We start from the raw sequence: 9,562 nt of genomic DNA on the forward strand, positions 1-9,562 counted from the left end.
CCCCCAGCAATGAAGATAATGGCAAGGTTTGCAATCTCACAGGCCCTGGGTAAGAAATATCACTCTTAGTACACAGCAAATTTTGAAGAATGTTTTTAGGGTTCTAGCCTGAGAATCTTTTTTCAGGACTGAAGCTCAGCCTGGTGCTTGAATACCTAGCCATTCAATTTTATATAAGCTGCCAAAAAGGTTTAATAAATCTCTAATCTGAGGCTAATATTAGGTCTGATTATTATTAGTAAGTTCCAGAGAGATTTTTCTGGTGGAAATTATTATGAAAGTGCAAAACCCTTCTGCTAAGTATCATTAAGTAAAACCAGCCGTGTGGGACAAGTTTTCATATTGTGTTACATAGTGCAGCTAGATGGAGGAAAAGAACTTGCCATTTCTGGCCCCGACAACGCAAATACTAAACTTTTATGGCTGTAGTATTTCTTTGGAAGATTTTTACCTTTCAAATCATCAAAATGAAAGCTGCACAAGTAAGTACTATCATTGCCTATATCATCAAACAGAGAACATTTAAAATGTCAATTAGAATACTTGTCTTTTTTATATCCTATGATAAGTATGGTACACAACAACAATTTTATTGATTGGAACTCAGAATTACATTTTTATGATCAATTCACCTTGTGGATATATGAGAAACATTTTTTTAAATCATTAAAATAATACTAGCAGTTTAAATATCCTATATTTAAAAATCTAGAATTTAAATATTCTGAATTTTAAAACTGTCAACTTAAAAAGATTTAATGTTGCTTGAGAGTTAGTAAAAAAATGCATTTAAACCAACTGAAGAAAGGAACCCCATAGACAAATAATGTGTAAATTTTAATTCTCTGGTCAAGTTTTCAATTTGTTAATAATTTATAATAATAAAAATGAGATCATTCCAGATCTTAGTGAGTTACAATTATCCTATGATTTGTAACGTGCAAGTGAAAATTCTTGTCTGCACCTTAATTTCCTCTTTTGCAAAAGAAAGGACTTAAACCAAGTCAGCTTGATTTTGGTTTTGGGTTTTCTTTTTAAAATATTTTCTTAAAATAAAGTACATATCTCTGTAAGGAAGATGGGTACTTTAGGCATTTCCCGAATTCAGGACACACACTAAACTGAAAATTTAATTTTTAAAATTTGATGGTAGAAATTTAATTAAACACATATTGAGATATCAGTGAGTGATTATCTATATGATCCAGGTTGGCTTTGTGAAAGGAAGGAGGAAACATAATCTCTAGGTTAGAAGGTGCCTATGTTTAAAGATAGCAGTTTTAGTATTTCTCTTTTACTAGGTGTGGGGCAATGTCATTTACCTATGTCAAGACAGTGGGAGTGTATTACCAGAGAGCTTTATTTGCTGATGTTTCGGTTATAAAAATATAAAAGTGATAATGGCTAACAGTTTCTCTTCTGAGGCATATGAGGTAAAAACATTCACTGTAATCAAAATTCAGGTGTACTTTAACCACAGCGCCACCTCTGGGTAGTTTTTATTTCTGCAGTCTTTACATTTAGCAGCTCTGGACACTTAGTGTTAAGAGAGTTACACTGCCAACCCAAAGCAACGTTGTTCCAATTGACCAGCTGCTCCGTGGGAGAAAGATGGGCAGTCTTCTCCTAGGTGATTTCCCGCTCCTGAAAACACGCTGGAGGGTCACTTACAAGTTGCTCCTCACTCGCTGGTAGACGACAACAACTGTGCAGTGATCAGCAGCGAGCGGCCGAACAAAAATTCCATGGTTCATACTTAGAAATTACACAATAAGTGGGACTAACAGTAATCTGCTTCTTAAAGAGGATAGCCTTGGGAAATCAATCAAGCAGCTCCTTTCAACCCTATAGGGTCACAGAGAGTCAAGCAACTCAACAGCAATGGGTTTGAGCTTGTTTTCTAATCTTAGAAGCCATGTTTGTGATCCAAAAAGACCTGCTTAAGTGAGATAGCAATATCAATCTTTCCACTGATTGCTACTAAATGCACAAAAACTGCACTAAGCACACGAAAGCTCTTTATACGCAAGAGTGCGATACTCCGGTAGTCTTGAAATAAATATAAAAAGTGCTCTCAAAGTAATACTCTTGGTATAAAGTAATATTTCCTGAACCAATAATAAAATTATAATAGTTATACCCAAGATACCTCTGTGATGTCATATACCTATGGGTATTCGGTATATTCTCTGTGAGAAATGAGCGTGTAATGCTTTGGGGAAAAGAGAAATGGTGGCCTAGGGGTAAGGACCGGTGCTGCAACCTCGAAGGAACTCAGTTCAAACCCTGCTCCACAGGAGAAGGATCAGCAATCTTCTCCCCTGGGATTAAACGGTTTCTAAAAACTCAAGGGAGTTAAGGGTGTCAAGCTATGGGTTGGTTCATACTCCACAGTGCATAACAACAATTAAATTTCAGAATCATGTCAACCAGCTGCTTGGAAGGAGAAAGATGAGCAATCTCTTCCCTTGGAATTTACAGCTTCAGAAACTCAATGGTCAGTTATGAGGGACAGCTGTGGTTGTGATGCAATGCCGTTGAGTTATTAATCCTAGAAAAAACAATCATTGCCCACAAATATTTGTTCATACTTTCCCTTCTTTTTACATAGCCCTCCAGGCATAATCAGTTTTTCTATTTCCCAACTCACATTTTCTTAGAACCACCCATAGACAGCCAGAAGTTTTACACACTTCATGTTGCCTTTATAATGCCACCAGGAAGGCCAGTGTAATTGATGCTGATATGGCAATCTCCGATGTGGTCCTGCTATCTCAAGAAATAGTATTTTATCCTTTAAAAATCAATGCAAAACTGTTTTTGAAGGAAACTTCTACAGGAAATTTTTAAAAAGCTGTACACCTTTATTACTGCCACCACAGAGATCCTTTGAATGTAAAAATTCAGTCAAGATAAATCTAAAAAGCCTGAGCCTAGAACTACATCTCTGAAATTTAAGAAGGATAGGTAGGAGGGACAACAGTAGTTACTGAAGATGGCAATTAGAAAACCCAAGGGGAAGGTGTGCCAGTTAGGTCTGTGATGGGTTTTTTTTTTTTTGTTTCTTGTTTGTTTTTTATTTTTTAAATGAATTTATTTTTTATTTTAGTGATCTTCAAATCATAGTGTTTGTTTTTTTTTATTATTTAGTTTGTTTCTTTTTCATTTCAATGAACATCTACAGAGATTTTGGAATTCCATTCATTCATTGTTGCACCCTTCTCCCCGCACAAACCCCTCCCCCCTCCCCCCCAATATGGTGCCACTGTTGTAGAATGAGGCTGGCATTGGGGTGAGGGTAAGACTGAGAAAAACTGGATGAAATATGTTTACGGCATTGAAGTCTATCTATGGGGGAGAGAATAGTCTAAAAGTATTATATTTTAGGGCATTATTTTTATCGTAGGAGTACGCAATGAGGGTTGCAGAGTAGATTATATTTGGGGTTTGGGGAGTTGCGGGGTGGGGGGGGATTGTGTACCAATGTGATGGGTTTTTGTGTTTTTGTAGCTGTTGGGATGGTCATAGTGGATAAGTAAGCAGAACTGGGGAGACCACAATGGCATTTTAAAATAGTTTTTATTAAGCTTGGCCTCTCTAAAATAGTTGTTGGTGGTGTTTTGTTTTGTTTTTCCTAAGAACCTTCTCCTAGATTTCAGTATTGAAATAATATTTTAAATTTACTTATTAATTTGTGATATTATTTCTCAGTATACCCTATCAATATTTCACGAAATAGTTAATAGGATAAAGGGGCATGTAGCTGTTTAATTAGAATAATCTTTATTGAAAAATCTGAGTAACTTCACATTTGGTGAAGGCTTCATCAAACTCTGTCAAGAAATATTTAGAAAGTTCTGCTCTAATCCAGGGCAATATAAAAATAAGATAGTTGATTTAATTTCAATAAGATAATTGAAAAGCCTCTCAAGAAAGTTAAAGTTGTTGTATTTATATTATTGTAATTAGAAATATCATTTAAATGGACCTTTGCTTTTAATTATTCAGTTTACTTAGGACATTCAAAGCACCTTGAAAAGATGGGAAAGGTGAATAAAAAAAATGCTATGAAAGAAAAAATCTCTGGCGTGCATTTTGCCTGCCATACCAAGGCCATCTTTGTTGTAGTGGCTGAAAAATTACCCTTTTTCTTCGTCTGTGCTTATCAGTATAGAAATAGGTCATTAGAAAGCCCCCAAATCTGCCTCAAGACTACAAGCAAATCCAGAAATCCAGATAATATAAATGTATTTCATCGTGATTATACATAGGAAAAACTATTTGACTCACTCATACTATCTACTTCTGGGATTAAATTATGTCAACAGTATTCAAACACAAGTGATATTCTTCATATATCATTGCAACTAAATTAGCAGACTATATGCATGAGTATATTATATGTTCATTAGGGTCTTCTAAATGGTCTAGTGGCTCGACAGGAGTTGCTAATTAAAGTCAAGTTAAATCTTTGCATAGATAAATTTAATTTTGTAGTAGTTACAAAAGAGATGTAGATGATTGGGCCATTTGTATATATGCAGGGTGGTTATGACTAAGGATATATATTAAAATTATAAATGCTATAAAATAGAAATTCCATTTAACATTAATTACTGTTCCTGAGACAATGGAAATAAGCATTTGTAGATAGAAAAACTAAGGCATTAAAGTACAATTCATTTCCCTATGTTCCAACTAGCTGTTTTTGGTGAAAGAAAAGCTAATACTTCGGAAATTTCAAGTCCCCAAACTATAACCTCTTTAGTCAGCAGCGTTTTAAATTATAATATTGATATATTAAGCTTTTTCTCTCTGTAGATTTGTAATAAAATTCAGTACTTTAAAATATAGTACTGATGTCTATTTGTTCATCAAAAAAGTTTATGAAAATATTATAATATTTATTCATTTGGTTTAATGAATGATTCTATTTGATTAGAAAGTACAATCCATAGCTGTTTATAGATTTGAAAAACACATATTTCTATTGAATACAGTGCCATAAATTTTTTAGAATAAGAAGAACTAGATATGGATTCTTTTAAAATAATAAAATTGGATAACTCAATTGACTAAAATATGTTCCCTCTGTGCAGAGGTACACATTATAACGTCATCATTTATATTTCTCAACATAAATCAAGTTTGATAATAAAATTGTTTTTGATGAATCACCACTTCTTTTCTAGCTTCAAAACATTCTGACAGAGAAAGCAAATTTGTCGATTTCTCTGGATGATAAGAAATCACTAAAAATATATTTTAGCCTTTTAGTATAAGATGATAATTCTTTTAAAAGTTTCATTTAAAAGAGGAAAATATTCAAGTGAAGCCATTTTAAAATTTGGGAAAACAATGGAAGAAGAAAATAGACTTTCTTTTCAGCATTTTTCCCCCCAGCCATCTGTTGTGCTCTCTGACAATAAGGCCAGGAGAAGTCATTACAGAACAATACTCTGGAAACAATTTGCTTCAAAGAAAGAATGAAAACTAAACAACACTACCTTTGTACATGTGTGTTCTAATTAGAAGACTGAAACATCCAAGCATTGTACCCAGATGCCTCTCTCTGTCCTGTTTTTATTGCTTTTCTCCACTGAGATAACATTTAACACTGCATTGAAATTCCTACTTACTGCTTGTGTCCAGTAGTAAATCCTAGCACATTATTAGAATATCTGCCTGTTATCAGCTCAGTCAGGGAATGAATTATTGACTATAACTCATTGCTGGGAAGACAACGTACGACACTCCAGTGAAGTTTTGATCATTTCTAGAAGTCATGGTAATTTATAGAAGGGGCTGTTGATTGATCTTCCCACCACCACCTATGTTGCACCTATCAGTAAATAGGACACATATTGATGACCTACTTGAGCCATATTAACAATATGGGGAGAATTCACAACTTAAGCACTTCCTTTTTCCCCCCTAATATGATTGCTATTAAAGTAATAACTCCATTTCCAATAATATTCTTCATATGTATGGTTTGCTTATGAACCAGAGAATCCCATATCTAGACTACTGAGTGAAAAGTATTACTATTCTAATAATTTTTTCAATATATTCCTCAGTTGTAAGTACACCATCCTCAGCATCTGAAATAAAAACAAACCCCAAGCCTGAGACCATTGGGACAGACAAGAATGAAGCAAGAGATGAACTAAAACTTTTAAAAGAATGTCTAGGAGTGTTAGACTACACCTGATAGAAGAAAAAGGAAATTTTAAATTAGTAGATTGTTTGCAAACTAGTTATTATTTGAAGAAAATATTTGCATGTTTTTGTTGTTATGTGCCATCAAGTTGCCTGCGACCCATAGCAACCCCAAGTACAGCATTCTGAAGCCTGCCCTGTCCTGAACCAGTCTCACTGATTCCGACACACCAGTAGATTTTATACAAATGTACAGATACCATTTTATGATATAATGTCAACTTTAACCCTTACTTGTCAGAACATTATCATAATAACCAACAATTACATCTTACCTTTATTTTTACAGTTATATTTCTCCTCCTCCTTTTTGCTATGTCCCCAAATACAAAATTCTCAGTGTAAACTCTGCTAGACAAATGTTTTCTCTATTTATTTACTGAGTGTTTATCATTGTTATTTCATTATTGTTTTATTTACTACAATTGCTTTCCTAAAAAAAATGGCCAGTATTTTCAGCTCCTCATGTAGATAAATTTAATGTAATACATCAAATGATATTAAATAATAATTTAAACGTTAATAGCTATTCAATGACATTTAATGTAGGTCTAGGTTTCTATACATTTGAGCTTATGCCCAAGTAGTACTCAGTAACTGGGTAAAATTAAAAGGGTGTCTTTTTGTCCAGAGCAGTGGAGACTAGAAGAAGGTAACTTGACTGAACCTTTAGTTGAAAGCACGTAATTCTTTCTCTCATTTTATCATAATTTAGTAGCTTCTAGCAGTCATCTAAATAATCTTAAAATTAAAACATAATGTTAATGGGAGAGACTGTTGTCATTGGATAATGGTTTCCTGCTGCTAGATTAATACAGTAGCAATAATACTGGAGCATTTATTGAAAATAAAGGGGAAGACAAAGCCAGGAGATTTATTTCTAAAGCAGGTGTCATGGATCCTATGACACTGTTGTGTTACGATTACTTTATTTCTACTTTGCCAAATGGCTGCCAGAGAATTATTCTTTGATATGGGGTAGCAGAGGAACAGAGTTGTATGTACTAAGACTTTTCTAATCAGAAGACATATTCTAAAGCCTGTGCCCCTTAAAGGGACAAACTCCAAAAGCACAAAGACAAGTGGGCCTCGCCAGAAAAGAAGGGGGGGGGGATAAGCATCTACTTAACATTACTCATATTGTTGTTGTTTGTAAGTGTCCATGCTGACCCCCAACCCCAACACAATACTAAGGTTCAGGAAAGATCTACAGGATGAAATGTCTGTCCACAGATACTGGTTACTATTAGCCAGCTGTGCTGGATTCATCTTCTTTGAATATATGTGGCAAATCTCTCTCTTTTTTTTTTTTTTTCAATGTTCAGTTTCCTTTAATGACCCCTATTCTCCCCGAAGGGCAGGTGCAGGCAGCGAGGTGACAAGCCATTGGCTCACTTGAAGATCTTGCCCTCTTTGACGGCCTTGCCCACGTGCTGGAAGGCCCCCTCCCAGGAGAAGTACTCTCGAACCAGCGTCTGGGTCTCCTCACTGCTAGGATCCAGTTTCCGCCACGTGTAGGACTCGTAGTCCACCTGCCAATCTGGACTCAGCAGGAAGGCAAGCTCTTGACCTCTGAAGACCCACACTCCAGAAATGGAGCTGCTATTGTTGGTTCCAAAGAGGATGACACTGGCAAAGGCGTTCTTCCGCAGCTTATCCAATCGCTGGAACATTCCAGTGATGAGGTTGCAGCTCATGAAGGTCTGGGTGAGCTCCTCAGGGAAGCGATACTCAGCATACCATAAGGACCAGCCGGCCTTATCAAAATGCCCCCCAAAATGGGGCAGGGCCACAGTCAGCATGTCCTCATTGGAGTACTTGCGCTTAAACAGCTGCCTTTTTATCTTCCTTCCGCTCAGCATGGGCCTTCTGCTTCTCCTCCCGGGATCCCTTCTCTTTCCGTGGGACATCTTTTTTAGGCTGGCTTTCTGCAAACTTTTTAGCATCGAACTGGGCCATCTTCTCACAGAGCTTCACCTCCCCTAGGACTGCCCGGAACTGAGGCTGGTTAATGCAGGTGAGGAACCAGCGGTTGGTGTTAGGATAAGCCTGGCGGAAAGATGGCTCTAGCACCTGTTTGTAGAGCCACAACAGGGTACAGACAACCGTGATGTCAGCCAAGGTGACACGTTCATCCACCAGGAAAGTCCTTGTCTTCAAGTGAAGGTCCAGGAGGCCCAAAATTCGCCTCACCTCCTCCTTAGCGTTCTCTGTAGCCTGCTTGTTGTGGTGCATGATGTCCAAGGTGGGAAACACCCAAGTGAGGGCTGGGGGAACGATGTCGCTGTCGGCAAAGCTCACCCACTGCACCACCTGGGCTGCTGCCTCTGGGGTACTTCCCCACAGCTCATCATTGCTCACATAATAGGCAATGGCATTGCTCTCAAACACACAGAATCCATCGTCACCCTCAAAAGCTGGAACCTTGCCGGCTGGAAACTTGCGGAGAAATTTAGGGGTGCGGTTGGTTTGGCCGAAATGGAAGTGGGGTGGTGCGGAGAGCACGCGGACTTGAGCCCCGCTGTACTGAGCGGCGATGAGGGCCTTGAAGGCCCTCCAGTTTTCGGGGTATGTGTACAGGGTCCCAGCCGCCATGGTGATTCCGCAGAGAAAACGCAAATCTCTTTTAAAAGGAATTCTGTGCCAGCCACAATTCTAAGATGACCCCCCCCCAATATTCTCATTATCTTATGTGCATATCTTCTATGATCATAACCCCTTAAATGTGACCTAATCATGTGAGTTTATTTGTCTTTTCAATTTTATTTTTTATTTTTATTTTTTAAAGCTCAAAACCTCATTCTTCTATCACTGGTTCTTCATTGGGTTTCTGAGTCTATAAATCACACACTAGGATTCTGTCCATCTTTCTCCCCACGTAGCTGCTGATGGACTCAAACACCCTGGCCTTTGGGTTGGTAACACAACTGTCTACAGACTAGGCCACCAGAGCTCCATTTTCAAGAGGATCCAGACTGAAGCTCACTAGTGGTTACCAGGTACTGGCGGTGAGGATGGCAGGTAGGGAGGAGAAAATGGGAGTTTTTACTTAAGGAGTTCTGAATTTCTGCTTCAAACTCAAACACATTGCTGTTGAGTTGGAACTGATTCATAGCTGAGCCTGTTGTGGGTTTTCAGAGGGAGTAAAAATCACTTGGAAGGTTATCCATCTTTCTTTTTGACTTCTTGTTAGATGTCATCAAGTGTGACTCATAGCAACCCAAGGAACAACAGACCTGAACCCTGTCCTATCCTGGGTTACCCTCATCATCTTCAACACACTTAAGCCCAGGGCTGCAGACCCACTGTGAGGGTCTTCCACTCTTCTGTTGACCCTCTA

At 37.6% G+C, this 9,562-nt stretch overlaps 1 pseudogene; it reads right to left on the reverse strand.

Annotated features, from left to right (window-relative positions):
* Positions 1-7,613: 7,613 nt before the first annotated feature.
* On the reverse strand, positions 7,614-8,817 carry LOC102876953 (annotated as a pseudogene).
* Positions 8,818-9,562: the final 745 nt, after the last annotated feature.

The sequence above is a fragment of the Elephantulus edwardii genome, unplaced genomic scaffold (assembly GCF_000299155.1).
Source record: "Elephantulus edwardii isolate Elephantulus edwardi_28Jun2011 unplaced genomic scaffold, EleEdw1.0 scaffold00224, whole genome shotgun sequence".
NCBI classification, from domain to species: domain Eukaryota; kingdom Metazoa; phylum Chordata; class Mammalia; order Macroscelidea; family Macroscelididae; genus Elephantulus; species Elephantulus edwardii.